General features: G+C 45.3%; 1 protein-coding gene across 1 annotated transcript in view; it reads left to right on the top strand.

Annotated features, from left to right (window-relative positions):
• FAM124A (family with sequence similarity 124 member A) overlaps positions 1-15,925 on the top strand; it is a 119,618-nt gene that overhangs the window by 61,725 nt on the left and 41,968 nt on the right. The window lies entirely within an intron of this gene.

Genomic DNA, 15,925 nt, shown 5'->3' on the forward strand with positions numbered 1-15,925 from the left:
CAGCCATTACATTTTAAATATACTTTCTGTCCCTGTCTTACTGTCCTTCAGGAATTCTCATAATATAGATACCATTTCCTTTCATTGTGTTCCATTAGTCCAATAGGCTTTCTTCACTATTTTTCATTAGCTTTTATTTTTGCTCCTTTGACTGGGTAATTTCAGATATCCCGTCTGCTAGTTCATTGATTTTTTTTTTTTCCTGCATTGTTGAGACCATTTTTGAAGCTCTCTATGAAATCACTGCAGATGGTGATTGCAGCCATGAAATTAAAAGACACTTACTCCTTGGAAGGAAAGTTATGACCTACCTAGATAGCATATTCAATAGCAGAGACATTACTTTGCCAACAAAGGTCTGTCTAGTCAAGGCTATGGTTTTTCCAGTGGGGATGTATGGATGTGAGAGTTGGACTGTGAAGAAGGCTGAGCGCTGAAGAATTGATGCTTTTGAACTGTGGTGTTGGAGAAGACTCTTGAGAATCCCTTGGACTGCAAGGAGATCCAACCAGTCCATTCTAAAGGAGATCAGTCCTGGGTGTTCTTTGGAAGGAATGATGCTAAAGCTGAAACCCCAGTACTTTGGCCACCTCATGCAAAGAGTTGACTCACTGGAAAAGACTCTGATGCTGGGAGGGATTAGGGGCAGGAGGAGAAGGGGACGACAGAGGATGAGATGGCTGGATGGCATCATGGACTCGATGGACGTGAGTTTGAGTGAACTCCAGGAGTTGGTGATGGACAGGGAGGCCTGGCGTGCTGTGATTCATGGGGTCGCAAAGAGTCGGACATGACTGAGCGACTGAACTGAACTGATGAATTGTTCCGTCATCATATATTTCAGCTCTAGGATTTCTATTTGTTTTATGCCTTCTGTTTCTTTGTTGAACTTCCTGTTTTTCATGCATTGTTTTCCTAATTTCACATAGTTCTCTGTGTGTTCCTGTAGTTCCTTAAACTTCTTTAAGAGGGTTATTCTGAATTTTTATCCAGCTCTTGATAGATCTCCATTTCTGGGGTTAGTTATTAGAGTTTTATTAGTTTCCTTTAGTGATTCATATTTACCTGATTTTTTTTTTTTTTTGACCCTTGATACATTGGTATCTATGCATTTGAGTGTTTTCTTTTCTAAAATATTGCAGGCTCACTTTGGAAGGGGCAGTTCTTTACTAGTTTGCTCAGCTTAGTGTTCTGGACATGTTGGCTGGTAAGATACTTGGGCAGGTAGGGCTTGCTATCAGCCTCTATTTTGGACAAAGATCCTGCCCAGGCTTTGAGGTCATGGGGAGGGAGGCATACCACTGGCTGAGGATATTGCATGGGACTGCTGGTTTGGTTCCCTTCCTGGAAAGACTATAGGATGGGCTCCATGGTTACCTGACCTCTCGGTTACCTGGCCTCTCTAGATGGTGGGGACTAGGTGTTATATTCTGTAGTCAGCTGGGCTATGAATTGGCCAGGGAGGCAGCAGAGCAGGGCCCAAGGCACTGTACTGCTCATTGTTTGGGGACCCAAATCAAGCTAGACTGTGCACTGAATATCCTGACCAGACTGGGCCATTGGTTTTTCTCTGCAGACAGGGAATCTGTCCATGTGGTACTTAAACCAAGGCTGTACATAGCTTCTTGTGTTCTGATTAGGTCCCCTGGGCGGGTAGGCTGATAGCTATATTCAGCCGTGGGTGGAGCTATGAGTTAGTGCTCCTGCCCAGGCAGGGCCCCATACAGGCCCCAGGGCTGGCAAGCCTCTTGTTTGCAGATCAAATCGGGCAGCTTCCCTGGCCTGATGGGCCAGCATCCTAGCTCTCCTGATGGGCTGGGCCGCTGGCCAGGTTCTCCACTCAGTGCTGCTGTAACTGGAGTTGCAAGATGGGCTACACAGATTCTCAGGAGCTCTGGTTAGGTTCACAGGCTGGAGGCTGGATTCAGCTCTGGTTATGGCAATAAATGACCTTCCCTGCATGGTGGAGGCCACATGCAGAACAGTCTCCAGGGACAGTGAGGCTCTTCGGGAATCAAACCAGACAGACTTCTTCACTAAGCTCCCTGGACAGCTGGGGCTCGCTTCAGGTGCAGAGCTGTTGGTCGGGTTCTCCACTCAAATGCTGTTGGAACCAGGGCTGCCAGGGTGAACTACTGAGATTCCTGGGAGCTCTGTTTAAGTTTCCCAGTTAGCAGAGCTGGAGGCTGCATTCGGCACTGGGCAGGGGTACAGGTTAGCTTCTCTGCTAGGGGGCTAGGGGTGCAGTCAAGATGCAGAACAGGGGTCCCTAACCTCCAGGGTCTAATGCCTGATCATCTCAGGTGGAGCTGATGTTATAATAGAAATGAAGTAGACGATAAATGTAATGTGCTTAAATCATCCTGAAACCATCCCCCCCGACACCCCTGAGTCCATGGTAAAATTGCCCTCCACTAAACCTGTCCCAGGTGCCAAAAAGGTTGAAGATTGCTGGTTTAGGGAGCTAACCAGGCAGATTTGTTCACCAAACTGCTCCGACGGGGTCACTGGCTTGGCTCTGCAGACCAGCGGAGCTTCTGGCGAGGCCCTCTACTTGAGTGATGCTGGTCCATGCTGTCTCCCAGGTGCTCAGGCCCTGCTTCTTGGTCAGGAAGAGCCCAAAGCTCCGTCAGCAGAAGGCAGAGCTATGAATTAGCTGCACTTCTTGGTGGCTCAGATGGTCAAGAATCTGCCTGGAATGTAGGGAACCTGGGTTCAATCTCTGGGTTGGGAAGGTCCCCTGGAGAAGGGAATGGCAACCCACTCCAGTATTCTTGCCTGGAGAACCTGCATGGACAGAGGAGCCTGGTGGGGTACAGCTCATGAGGTTGCAAAGAGTCAGACAGGACTGAGCGAGTAACTTTCACTTTCCTGGACAGAGCAGGAGAGCTCTCTCCAAACAGCTTTCCAGGTGTTCTAGAAGGTTTCTGGTTGGGCAGGGCCAGCAGTAATCTGTGCTGAGAACCATCTCTCCTGCCTGGGAGGAGCAGAGAACCACTTCCCAGTCTGGCAAGGCTCTTTGTTGTTGGTCTTGACTCAGCCCCCCACCCTACCCCCCATACCCCAAGTTCCTGGGCTGAGCCATGCTGCTGGCTTTGCTGCACCGATGATCAGCTCTGCCTGCTGGCCTCTCCTCAGCAATGCTGGGCTTCACGGCTTCGAAGTGTTCCCACCTGGCTCTCTAGTCAGCAGGGCCAGGAGCTAACACTCAGCAAGAAGTAGGTGGGTTGAGACTCAGGGTGGAGGAGGAGAGACAGACCTGGTTACAGAGCTGCAAAGGTTCTTCACTTGAGGTCCCAAGTCAGGCAGACCTGCGCCCCACTGACTTCCCTGCTCAGACTGCATCACTGGTTGGGATCACTGCTTGGGGGCGGCAGGTAGGAACTCAGGCTGCCAAGGTGCCAGCGCTGGTTGTTGCAAGCCCCTCCCACCTTTTCCATCACAGTCGGATTCCCAGATTCAAACATTATGGCTTCCCCCTGCAATCCTCGTGAGGCATGATCAGAGTGGGGGCCCCCACAAAATGACCCACCATGCTGGGGGGGGATGTCCAGCTGGCTCTTGTTTCCCACTGGGGGACTTTGGGGCCCATGGGGTGGTGGGCTGACCTGGGGGAGAGGCAAGGCTGACAGCGTGTAGCTGCTCTTCTTAGCCTTCCGGTGCAGCCTGTCGTGGTCTCTGGTGGTGGGGTGAAGCTGAAGCACCCCCAGTGTGTCCTAGAATTTCCTCGATGCTGCTTTGTTCATGAAGAGTTCACTGTCCTTGTTGTTGTTCAGTCACTAAGTCGTGTCCGACTCTTTGCAACCACATGGACTATAGCATGGCAGGCTTCTCTGGTCCATCACTATCTCCCTGAGCTTGCTCAAACCCATGTCCATTGAGTCAGTGATACCATCCAACCATCTCATCCTCTGTCATGCCCTTCTCCTATTGTCTTCAATCTTTCCCAGCATCAGGGTCTTTTCCAATGAGTCAGCTCTTCGCATCAGGTGGCCAAAGTATTGGAGCTTCAGCATCAGTCCTTCCAGTGAGCATTCAGGGTTGATTTCCTTTAGGATCGATTGGTTTGATCTCCCTTGCTGTCCAAGGGACTCTCTCCTTGTTAGGAGGGGGGGCAAAGTCAGGCATGACCTGTGCTGCCATCTTGGTGACGTCACCCCCAGGAAAGAGCCTCGGATAGTAAACCCTGGCACACAGGGAGGTCTATTAAGTATTTGCTAAGCTCTTGTATCATTTTCATTATCACCACCACTCCATCATCACCAGAGCTAGTAGGACACTTGCCTCAGGCCACAGAGCTAATAAGTGGCCCAGCAAGGATTCAGAGGGCTTCCCAACTTCAGGGGTCTCTCTGCAGACCACAGCAAATCACCTTCCTGCCTGAGTCAAGAATGCAGGATGCTTGCTTGATACGAGTGAACATCTCAGCCACTGTACATGGGATTTACATAAATTAGTCCTAGCAGGCTGAGATATTTAGGGATAAACTGTTTAAAAAGCCACAAACTGCTTTCAAGTGGTTCAGTGAAGAGCTGTGTATAGATTTTACTATATATACATATTCTCATACATATATGTATGCTGCTGCTGCTAAGTCGCTTCAGTCATGTCCAACTCTGTGCGACCCCATAGACGGCAGCTCACCAGGCTCCCCCGTCTCTGGGATTCTCCAGGCAAGAACACTGGAGTGGGTTGCCATTTCCTTCTCCAATGCATGAAAGTGAAAAGTGAGAGTGAAGTCACTCAGTCGTGCCTGACTCTTCGCGACCCCATGGACTGCAGCCTACCAGGCTCCTCTGTCCATGGGATTTTCCAGGCAAGAGTACTGGAGTGGGGTGCCATTGCCTTCTCCCGAATATACATATAGATAAATGATAAAATGTTATATACACATAAAATGAATCTGTATAATGGAGATAAAGGAAGCAAGACAAAATCATTGTATCTCGGGTTTCTTCTACTGTTCTTTCAATATTTTTTATATATTTGAAAAGCTTCATAAAAAGCATTGTTGAAAAGTACATGCAATTTTTCACCATTCTTAGGGTATAGTTTTGAGGGTCTTTCATCTGTACAGCCCACTACATGGACATTGTCACATTTTTATTTAGAATGTATGCAAGCTATAATGTGATAGGCAAAATATCAAATACAGTGCTTCTCTACTGCTATTTGGATAGCTAAATCTGCATTTCAATATGCAGCAGTGTGACCAGGAATCTTCCCATTCGACCACAAACTCAATTGAATTAGCAGGGCTCAGTAATGCTGTGAGGAAACATATGCAGTTCTTTGTTTATGGCAGAATTTGGCAATTAAGCTTTGTGATGAGGCCCATTATGAGTGAATGTGTATTCATCATTTGCAATACTGCAAGTTTATGACTCATTGGAAAAGACTTTGATGCTGGGAGGGATTGGGGGCAGGAGAAGAAGGGGATGACAGAGGATGAGATGGCTGGATGGCATCACTGACTCGATGAACGCGAGTCTGAGTGAACTCCGGGAGTTGGTGATGGACAGGGAGGCCTGGCGTGCTGTGATTCATGGGGTCGCAGAGTCCGACACGACTGAGAGACTGAACTGAACTGAACTGAAGTTTATGTTGTTGTTGTTCAGTCGCTAAGTTGTATCCAACTCTGGGACCCCATGGACTGCAGCATGCCAGGCTTCCCTGTCCTTCACCATCTCTTGGAGTTTGCTTAGTCCATTGAGTCAGTGATGCCATCTAACCATCTCATCCTCCGCCTCCCCCTTCTGCTTTTGCCTTCAGTCTTTCCCAGCATCAGGGTCTTTTCCATTGAGTCAGCTCTTTGCATCAGGTGCCCAAAGAATCGGAGCTTCAGTTTTAGCTCAGTCCTTCCAGTGAATATTCAGGGTTTATTTCCTTTAGGATTGACTAGTTTGCTCTCCTTGCAGTCCAAGGGATTCTGGAGAGCCTTCTCCAACACCACAGTTCAAAAGCATCAATTCTTCAATTTTCAGCCTTCTTTATGGTCCAACTCTCACATCGTACATGACTACTGGAAAAACCAGAGCTTTGACTACATGGACCTTTGTTGGCAAAGTGATGTCTCTGCTTTTTAATATGCTGTCTAGGTTTGTCATAGCTTTTCTTCCAAGAAGCAAGTGTCTTTTAATTTCATGGCTGCAGTCATCATCTGTGGTGATTTTGGAGCCCAATAAATTAAAATCTTGTCACTGCTTCACTTTTCCGCCTTCTATTTGCCATGAAATGATGGGACAGGATGCCATGATCTCAGTTTTTTGAATGTTGAGTTTTAAGCCAGCTTCTTCACTCTCCTCTTTCACCCTCATCAAGAGGCTCTTTAGTTCCTCTTTGCTTTCTGCCATTAGAGTGGTATCATCTGCATATCTGAGATTGTCGACATTTCTCCTGGCAATCTTGATCCCAGCTTGTGCTTCATCCAGCCTGGCATTTTGCATGATGTACTCTGCATATAAGTTAAGTAAGTAGGGTGACAGTATACAGCCTTGACATACTTCTTTCCCAATTTGGAACCAGTCCATTGTTCCATGTCTGGTTCCACTGTTGCTTCCTGACCTGCATACAGGTTTCTCAGGAGACAGGTAAGGTGGTCTGGTATTCCCATCTCTTTCAGAATTTTCCAGTTTGTTATGTTCCACACAGTCAAAGCCTTTGTGGTTTAGTCGCTAAGTTGTGTCCAACTCTTGTGACCCATGGACTGTAGTCTGCCAAACTCCTCTGTCCATGGGATTCTCCAGGCAAGAATACTGGAGTGTGTTGCCATTTCCTTCTCCAGGGGATCTTCCCGACCCAGGAATCGAACCTGGGTCTCTTGCATTGCAGGGAGATTCTTTATCGACTGAGCTATGAGGGAAGTAGTCAGTGAAGCAGAAGTAGATGTTTTTCTGGAATTCCCTTGCTTTCTCTATGATCTAGTGTATGTTGGCAATTTGATCTTTGGTTCCTCTGCCTTTTTAAAACCCAGCTTGTACATCTGGAGGTTCTGGGTTCACATACTATTGAAGCGTAGCTTGAAGGATTTTGAACATTACCCTGCTAGCATGTGAAATGAGCTCAGTTGTCTATAGTTTGAATATTCTTTGTCATTGCCTTTCTTTGGGATTGGAATGAAAACTGACTTTTTCCAGTCCTGTGCTCACTGCTTAGTTTTCCAAATTTGTTGGCATATTGAGTGCTGCACTTTAACAGCATCATCTTTTTATCTTCAAAACACTAGGTCTTAGTTTCATTGATCTTTTCTTTATTGTCTTTTTAGTCTATTTATTTCTGTTTTGACCTTTGTTATTTCCTCTTTCTGCTAACTTTGGGCTTCACTTGTTCTTGTTTTTCTACTTCCTATAAGTGTAAGTGAATGTGTTTGAGATTTTTCTTATTTCTCAATTAGGCATTTACCACTTGAACTTCCCTCTTAGAACTTTTTTATTGTATTCCATAAGTTTTGGTATGTTGTATTTTTATCTATCCCAAGTAACTTTAGTTTTTCTTCTGATTTCTTTTTTGACCCATTGGTTATTGAATAGCATGATGGTTAATTCCACATATTTGTGAATTATCCTGCTTTCTTCTTGTAATTGATATCTAATTTCATACCGTTGTGGTTGGAAAAGATGGCTGATGTGATTTCTATCTCCTTAATTTATTAAGACTTTTTGTGTGCCCTAATACATGATTTACCCTGGACAATGTTCCATCTACACATAACAATATATGTATATGATTTTTAAAATTATAAAATGAATGTCATTTTAGTTTGAAATCAGTGCTGCTGCTACTGCTAAGTCGCTTCAGTCATGTCCAATTCTGTGTGACCCCATAAACGGCAGCCCACCAGGCTCCCCCGTCCCTGGGATTCTCCAAGCAAGAACACTGGAGTGGGTTGCCATTTCCTTCTCCAATGCATGAAAGTGAAAAGTGAAAGTGAAGTCACTCAGTCATGTCCAACTCTTAGCGACCCCATGGACTGCAGCCTACCATGCTCCTCTGTCCATGGGATTTTCCAGGCAAAAGTACTGGAGTGGGTTGCCATTGCCTTCTCCAGAAATCAGTGCATGACTGAACTAAAGTACTGTTAGAAATTGCAAATAGATTTTTCTTCCTTGGACCTCAAAAGAGAAGGCTATCTTCCTAAAAATGAGAAGCAAAGAAAATACTTAAAACTGTTAGGCTGAAATCACACCTAAATCATTAGGCTATTGGCCTATTTCCTAAAAAAATTCAGGAAATAAATCTTTGCAACCTTACTTGTCATCTAGGTTTCATATAAGTAAGATTTTTTAATGTCCTCATTTTTTGATACAAAAGACATCCAAACAGTGTAAAGAAGAAATATAATCTGTTTAAGAGAAAGCCCAGTGTTAGACCATCTCAGCAGTGTTCTGAAGTGTAAGGTTGGGATGCCTTTCTGTTAATGTTTAGCCTAGTCATCTCCATACGGTTGCCATGTAAGGTATTCCCTTCCCAGTGGTCCTTGTTGAAAGCCCCCTTCCCCGCCTCATGCAGGTACAGCCAGAGCACCAGGTTAGCCTAACCTAGTCCTGCCTTCCATCCGTAGTTGATGCATGTCAACTATCTGTGCAGTATCATTTTGGCATTGCAGAACTGGTACTGATTGAGAAAGGAAGTGAATCTCTGTCCAGATGACTGAAGCTCTAACATGAAGCCCGGGAATGGTCAATAGCTGTGTTTTCTAGCATGCAGAGAAAGCCACCTGGCCATGAATGGTGGCTGACCGACAAGAAAAGTCCTGGAAGAGAAAGAAAGGGCCTTAGGAATCCTCAGCTCTGCTTGTGTCCATGGCTTGCTGCGCTTCTGTCTTGATGAGTGTCTGTCTCCTCAGGATTCTTACATTAAATTTCCGTTTTAAATAGTGTGAGACGAATTTCTGTCCTTGACAACTGAAAGAGTAAAATACGTTCATTCTTAGAGGACAAAATTCAGTTTTGATGGCCATCTTTTGAAGGGCTACAGAAAGGATCCATGGGCACAGCCGTAGAAAGGATAAACAGCATCAAGGAGGAAGCTTCCAGGGCTTGGGTATTGTTGAATAAAGAAACAATGTTTAAAAACCTTTTCCTAATGCTACACAAAGAAGGTCTTAAGCTCCTTTCACTAGAGAAAATGGGGTTTGGTCAGAACTAATACTACTTCTGTTACACAAAGCTCCGCACTCCTGGTGTGCCGTAGGCGTGGCCGCCCTGGGCTGTGTGTCTCAGCAGAGAATGCGGTCGGGCAGCCCAGTGTGTTGCTTGTTTCCCTTTGGTCAAGGGTCCGCTCTTGGCTCAGTCCCTTAGGGAGCGGGAGCAGGATCATGCGTGGCGTGGAACCTCGGAGGAGGTAGACTCTGAAGCCTGTGAGTCCATGGGCGGCCGCAAGAGGGCGCCACATTGAAGGGCCCTGGGAGCCGGTACGTGATTTGTTTTCCGATCTCTGAAATCTAATGATGTTGATAGTTGAGTTATGAGCAGCACCTTTCTTTCCCAAACCTACCTCTTTCTTCAGTTGGCCCAGCTGCTTTGGGGGTCACTTTTTAAACATCCCATCGTGTGGGACATATCAAACAGCTGGGCTTCCCTGATTCAACTGGTTCATCTCTTCCCTGACACCAAGAACACCTGGTTATCAGCAGACTGCAGAGGCAGCAAGGCTTAGAGAGAGAGAGAGTCCAGTGGGGTAACATGTCAGTATTTTAAGGGAAGCAGAGGCTTGCAGAGCTAATGAAGCAGTGATGGAAGCTGTCACAGTCTGAGGGGAAGATGCAGAAGTCTGTTCATAGAGAGAAATCAGATAATGATTTGACTTAAATCCAGTGACATGGACCATGTGAATAACCTCTTTAAGTCCTGGAATCTCTGTTTAGCAACCATAAAAGGAAATGACAATGCACTCCAGTATTCTTGCCTGGAAAATCCCATGGACAGAGGAGTTTGGTGGTCTATAGTCCATGGGGTCACGAAGAGTCAGACACGGCTGAGCATGCATGCATGCAACCAACCGTAAAAGGGGACCCTGTTTGTCCCTCTTTGTTGGGACGCCTCTTGGCCAAAATAGCTGTCTGCACACAACCTCCATCAGCTAGAAAAGCAATGGCAGATTGTTTGGGGTGATATAGTTTCTTCTTAGTGGATATTATATTTTAATCCTAGAAAAAAATAGGATTAAACACAGAAATAATGAAAAAAACAAAACCTATATATTAAAAATTTTGTTAGGGGTTTAAAAATAATTTGTTCATGTCTGGTATTTTAAGCATTTGTTGTGTTTTTGAGAATTTGGTCTATTAGAACAAGAGACCAACATTATGACTCCAATTTAAAATATAACTTAGAATTGATTTATATTTGCTGTTTTAAGTTAAGGGATATAAGAGTAAGGGTAGCAAATTTCTAACACTGAAACATTTAAGAGGATTTAATAGTCAACATTTCTATGTTTAATTGATTAGATTTATTAGAGTTATTTAAGGACTTAAAAAGTTTTGCTTATTAATCAGACCACTAAACTACTTCAAAAGAAGATCAAAACATTAAATGTATAAATGCAGTTTAAAATGTTAAAGGAAATTAGTTATTTAAGCTGCAAGAGCTCTTTTAAACATAAGTGTTAATTATTAACATTTGCTAGACTTGTTAGTGGAGTAATAAGATTTGGGAATTGAACTCAAATTAGTAAATTTAAGGGAAATTTGGACTTGACATGGATAACTGTAATTAATTGGATATTAATTTTTCAAAAGTAGATTTTAGATATTTCTCTATGCACAAAAGTAGATCAGAAAGCCGACATTGATAGTCCAGAATTTTAACTGAGTGACCCATGGAACATTAATTTAATCCCAGCCAGAGCTAGTCCAAGTACAGCCTGGGCTGGTCCCCAAGAAAGCAGGAAGATGCAAGGATCCCGCTACTGGACTAGGTCAGCGTGGGACCAGTGAGACGGTTCTGGGGGCCACTCTCACTCGTGGGATTCTGGGAGCGCTGTGCTTCATCACTGTTGTGTCCAGCTCTTTGCAACCCCATGGACTATAGCCCACCAGGCTCCTCTGTCCATGTGGATTCTCCAGGCCAGAATACTGGAGTGGGTTGCCATTCTCTTCTCCAGGGGATCTTCCCAACCCAGGGATCAAACCCAGGTCTTCCACATTGCAAGCAGATTCTTTACCATCTGATCCACCAGGGAAGTCCAATTCTGGGAGAGGTCCTATTTATGCTGGGTTTTACTAGGACTTCCCTCATAGCTCAGTTGGGAAGGAATCCACCTTCAATGCAGGAGACCCTGGTTTGATTCCTGGGTCAGGAAGATCCGCTGGAGAAGGGATAGGCTACCCACTCCAGTATTCTCGGGCTTCCCTTGTAGCTCAGCTGGTAAAGAATCCACCTGCAATAGGGGATTCCATCCCTGGGTTGGGAAGAAGGGAAGGGCTGGAGAAGGGAAAGGCTACCCACTCCAGTATTCTGGCCTGGCAGATTCCATGGTCTGTATAGTCCGTGGGATCGCAAAGAGTTGGACACAGTGACTTTCACTTTAACTACCAGATCCCATGCAAATCTGGCCCATTCTCTTAATGGCCCTCTGCATCTTTAGGGTGGGCCCAGCCAAGATCAGTGACCCCAGGCCCCCACATTCATCCTGCAGTCCTGATATCCCAGCGGGTTGGAGTAGCTGGTGCTTCCAATAGGCAAATGGCCAATGACTTCATGTCCGGTTGTTGACGTATCTGAATATTCAAGCCAGAAATGAGTCATCCTTTTCAACATATGAAGATACTTGCTGCATCCTATCTTGTCTTGAGTGAAAATGCTTATTTAATTGACATATTCATTGTCCATCTATCAAATTGTCCAATCTCTAGATCCTTATGTTTCTACATCTGTGTTTTGAATAGTAAGCACTTCAAAGACCAGATTATTTTTTAGTTTAGTATTTTTAGTTTCACCACCCAAGAAAGCCTACACAAAATTCTGGTTGGGAAAGCTCCTAAGGACATAATGAGTACTACGGCTCTGTGAATAACAGTCACAGTGAGTTCCTGACATATTCCTGGCATGCTTCTTATTAACTCGCGAAACTTGGAGACGCTGTCCTAAATTCTGTTTGCTGAGTAGAGGCATTGTTATTACAGGACTAATCTCAACAGTCAACATTTTTCCCCAGTGAGGCAGATTTATGGAAAAGATTAGATCCATCTTTGCTCTTTCGAATCTACAATGACAGTGACGTCTGTGTATTCTAGGGGAAGGCTAGATGGAGCTTTTGTTCAGCCCGGGTCTTTGTTCTGTGGGACAGTTAGCTGATCTCGTCTGATATGGGCAGCCTTGTGTTCCTGACCTAAGCATTAAAACTATATTCAATAGTTCTCTGTTTTAAGTGAGCTAACAGATAATACTGCAAGAGGAAGCCTAGGTGAGCCACAGCAATGGCTGGAACTGATGAGGTTTCAAGGCTTGAAAAGCAAGTTTTGTTTTTAAAACAGATTGGCAGATAAGAACAAAGTAGAAAATTATTGAAAGGGGAACGCAGCAGTGGAAAACTCATTCTTCGGAATTTCCATTATCCGTATCATTTTCCAGACAAAGGTTAATTGAGAGGACAAGTTCAGGGTACTTTAGCCAAAATAATTGTATAAAACGAGGGGGAAAGTGAATGCTAATCTAATTAACACAGCAGGGGTAAGACAAAGAGAAAAGAATATTCCTGTGTGCTCACGCTGCCTCTCCCACCAGCTTTCGTCATGAATGTTAAGCAAGGCACAGTTTTCTGGGTCTCAGTTTTCAGAATCACAGATTTTTGGAGCTGAATGGTGATAAAAGTTTACTTCACAGAAAGTAAAAAAGAAGGTTTTCCAATCTGAAGAGTATACAGTCACAAAAATATGTACTATCAAGGCTTTCAGAATACTGGCTTGACCAAAATATTCATTCAGGTTTTTCCATAACATCTTACAGAAAACCCCGAACGAACATTTTTGGTCAACCCTAAGAGTTACGTGATGCAGGGAACAAGAGAAATAAAGGTAGGCACGGGGAAAGTCAGGAAATTGGCATGAAAGAGCAGCTCCAGTTCTAGCTGGATGTTAAAAATCACCTGGGAAGGTTTTCAACTGATGCCTGGGACCCGCCCCAGAGATGTGGTTTCAGTTGCTCTAGGGTCGGGTAGGTCTTCAAGCTTCCCTGGTGATTCTTATGTGCAGCCAGATGGCAAACTGCTGGGCTGCCTAACACAGTCCATTCACTGTCAGTTGTCCTGGCATGACTTCATGACAGCCTCGGTCCCGAGGCTTTGCCAGTCTCTCTCCTGGCGCCTGTGTATGTTCACTGCCCTGAGGACAGTGTGGGGGGCTGCAGTTGAGAGTGGCCGGGAGGTGGACCAGTAGTCTGGCAGTAAGGCAGCCTTGGCCAGGGCCCCGGAAGGTTTTGAAGCTGTTCATTAGACATGGCTCACTGGCGTTGCCTTAAGTGTGGGTCCTTTTCTGATATGAGCAGCCAGCTCAGCTTTGCAACAGCACCGCCTTTGAGTTTTGAGAATTCATTTTTATTTATGCCAGACAGTGGAGGTGGTGGTGGTGTTTAGCCACTAACTTGTGACCAACTCTTTGCGACCTTTGAGCCCACCAGGCTCCTCTGTCCATGGGATTTTCCAGGCAGGAATACTGGAGTGGGTTGCCATTTCCTTCTCCAGGGGATCTTCCTGACCTAGGGATTGAACCCACATCTCCTGCACATCTGCAGGCAGATTCTTTACCACTGTGCCACCAGGGAAACCCAGACAGTGGTAAGGGGCACCCAATTATCCCTAGACTAGTGATTGTAGGCCAGGCAGAAAAACAAAGGTGTTTAGCACCCTACACTGGAAATTGTGAGATGCTCCAATTGTGACATCAGTCGTTTGCCTCTCCAAGGCACGCTGGGTGACCCAGTTCAGCAGAACTGGAACTTCTTCCACCCCCATCTCCATAAAACATGACTGGAGTCATGTCAAGTCAATAGGTTATCTTTGGGAGGACACAGTCCCTCAGCTTACTGCAAGATTGAGTGTCCCCAAAACCATACTCCCTCTCTGCATTCATGAACAAGGGGACCAGTGACTGTCTCTTGTCTTTATCATGCCGAGCCACTGAATGCCCGAGACTTGATGCCCCGGGTCCTTTGTTGTTGGAGCCTGGAGGAAAGGCAGGAGGGAGGTGGTCAAGCCCAGGGAGACGGGGCGGAGTTCATGCATGGTGTCTGTGCCTTGGAGAGTGGGTGGTAAAATTGGAAAATTGGTTTACAATTAGTTTAAAGGGCAGCTGACAGGCAGCAACAGACCAAAGACCACAAGCCAAAAGTGGCCTGCTATTTTTGTACATAAAGTTGTACTGGAACCCACACATAGCAACAGAACCCCAAATCAGCCACCTCTCCCTCATTGCATCAGAACTGAAGCTTATTCTCTGAAAAAGGTGGCCAGTGACTTAGACCCGAGGATGGCAAGCGATGCTGAGGGTGAGAGTGCTGGAGTGAACCCAGGAGGGGGAGATCCAGGTCTGTACTCTCAACAGTCCCGAAGCCCCGCACACGCCCTGACTGGCCTCGGGAACACGGGCTGCTGGGTTTCCAGCACTTGTTCAGGTAGGAGACTGGAGGGAGTGGACAGACTGGTGGCTTACACACCAGACTGTGTCATTGCAGAAGCTTTTACAGAACCTTCTTTTTTTCTCCCATAAGCTTTGTAGAACTATAGAGTGGACCCTTGAACAATGTGGTGATTCATCTAAACATGGCTTAAGAGTTGGCCTCTGTATCCATTCGTGCCATATAGTACTGTAGTTCTCAACTATGGAAAATATCCATGTATAAGTGGACCCATGCAGTTCAACCCTATATTGTTTAAGGGTTGGCTGTGCTTTGTTTTTAAAACTGTCCACCTATCAGTTTATAAGAACAAAAATTTAATTTAAAAATGATGAGGCATTCCTAAAATTTTGACTGCTGAATTTACTGAAAGGCATTCAGTTCAGTTCAGTCACTCAGTCATGTCCGACTCTTTGAGACCCCATGAATCGCGGCACGCCAGGCCTCCCTGTCCATCACCAACTCCTGGAGTTCACTCAAACTCAGGTCCATCGAGTCCATGATGCCATCCAGCCATCTCATCCTCTGTCATCCCCTTCTCCTCCTGCCCCCAATCCCTCCCAGCATCAGAGTCTTTTCCAATGAGTCAACTCTTTGCATGAGGTGGCCAAAGTACTGGAGTTTCAGCTTTAGCATCAGTCCTTCCAAAGAAATCCCAGGACTGATCTCCCTTAGAATGGACTAGTTGGATCTCCTTGCAGTCCAAGGGACTCTCAAGAGTCTTCTCCAACACCACAGTTCAAAAGCATCAATTCTTTGGCGCTCAGCTTTCTTCACAGTCCAACTCTCACATCCATACATCTACTGGAAAAACCATATGTTTCCGTAATACAAAAGCAGTGGTTCTCAACTGGGGGCATTTTTTGTAGCTCTTTGTGTCTGAGAACATTGGGCAATGTCTGGAGACATTTGTGGCTGTCTTCATGTGGTGGGGAGAACAGGGGTTCTGCTGACATCTGCTGGGCAGCATCTAATGCGTAAGACACCCCCCACACACACACACACAGCAAGGAACTATCCAGCCAAAAATCAGTTGTGCTGAATTGAGAAACCTTGAGTTAAATGAAGTGTCTAAGATCCCAGTTAGGCTTCCAGGTGTGTGTGTGTGTGTGTGTGTACTTAAATGAATAATCCTTCCAAATGTGTGTGTTAAATGAATAATCCTCTCGCCTACAATATAGTAATGGGTTAAAGTTCAGTCCCACAGGCTAGCGTTATACCCTCAGAAACAATTATCTGGATAATTCAAAACTAGATTCTCTTGATTAATGCTCAAAATAAAAATGGGATTTAAAAAAATTATTTTTATT

Source organism: Ovis aries, chromosome 10 (assembly GCF_016772045.2).
Source record: "Ovis aries strain OAR_USU_Benz2616 breed Rambouillet chromosome 10, ARS-UI_Ramb_v3.0, whole genome shotgun sequence".
NCBI classification, from domain to species: Eukaryota; Metazoa; Chordata; class Mammalia; order Artiodactyla; family Bovidae; genus Ovis; species Ovis aries.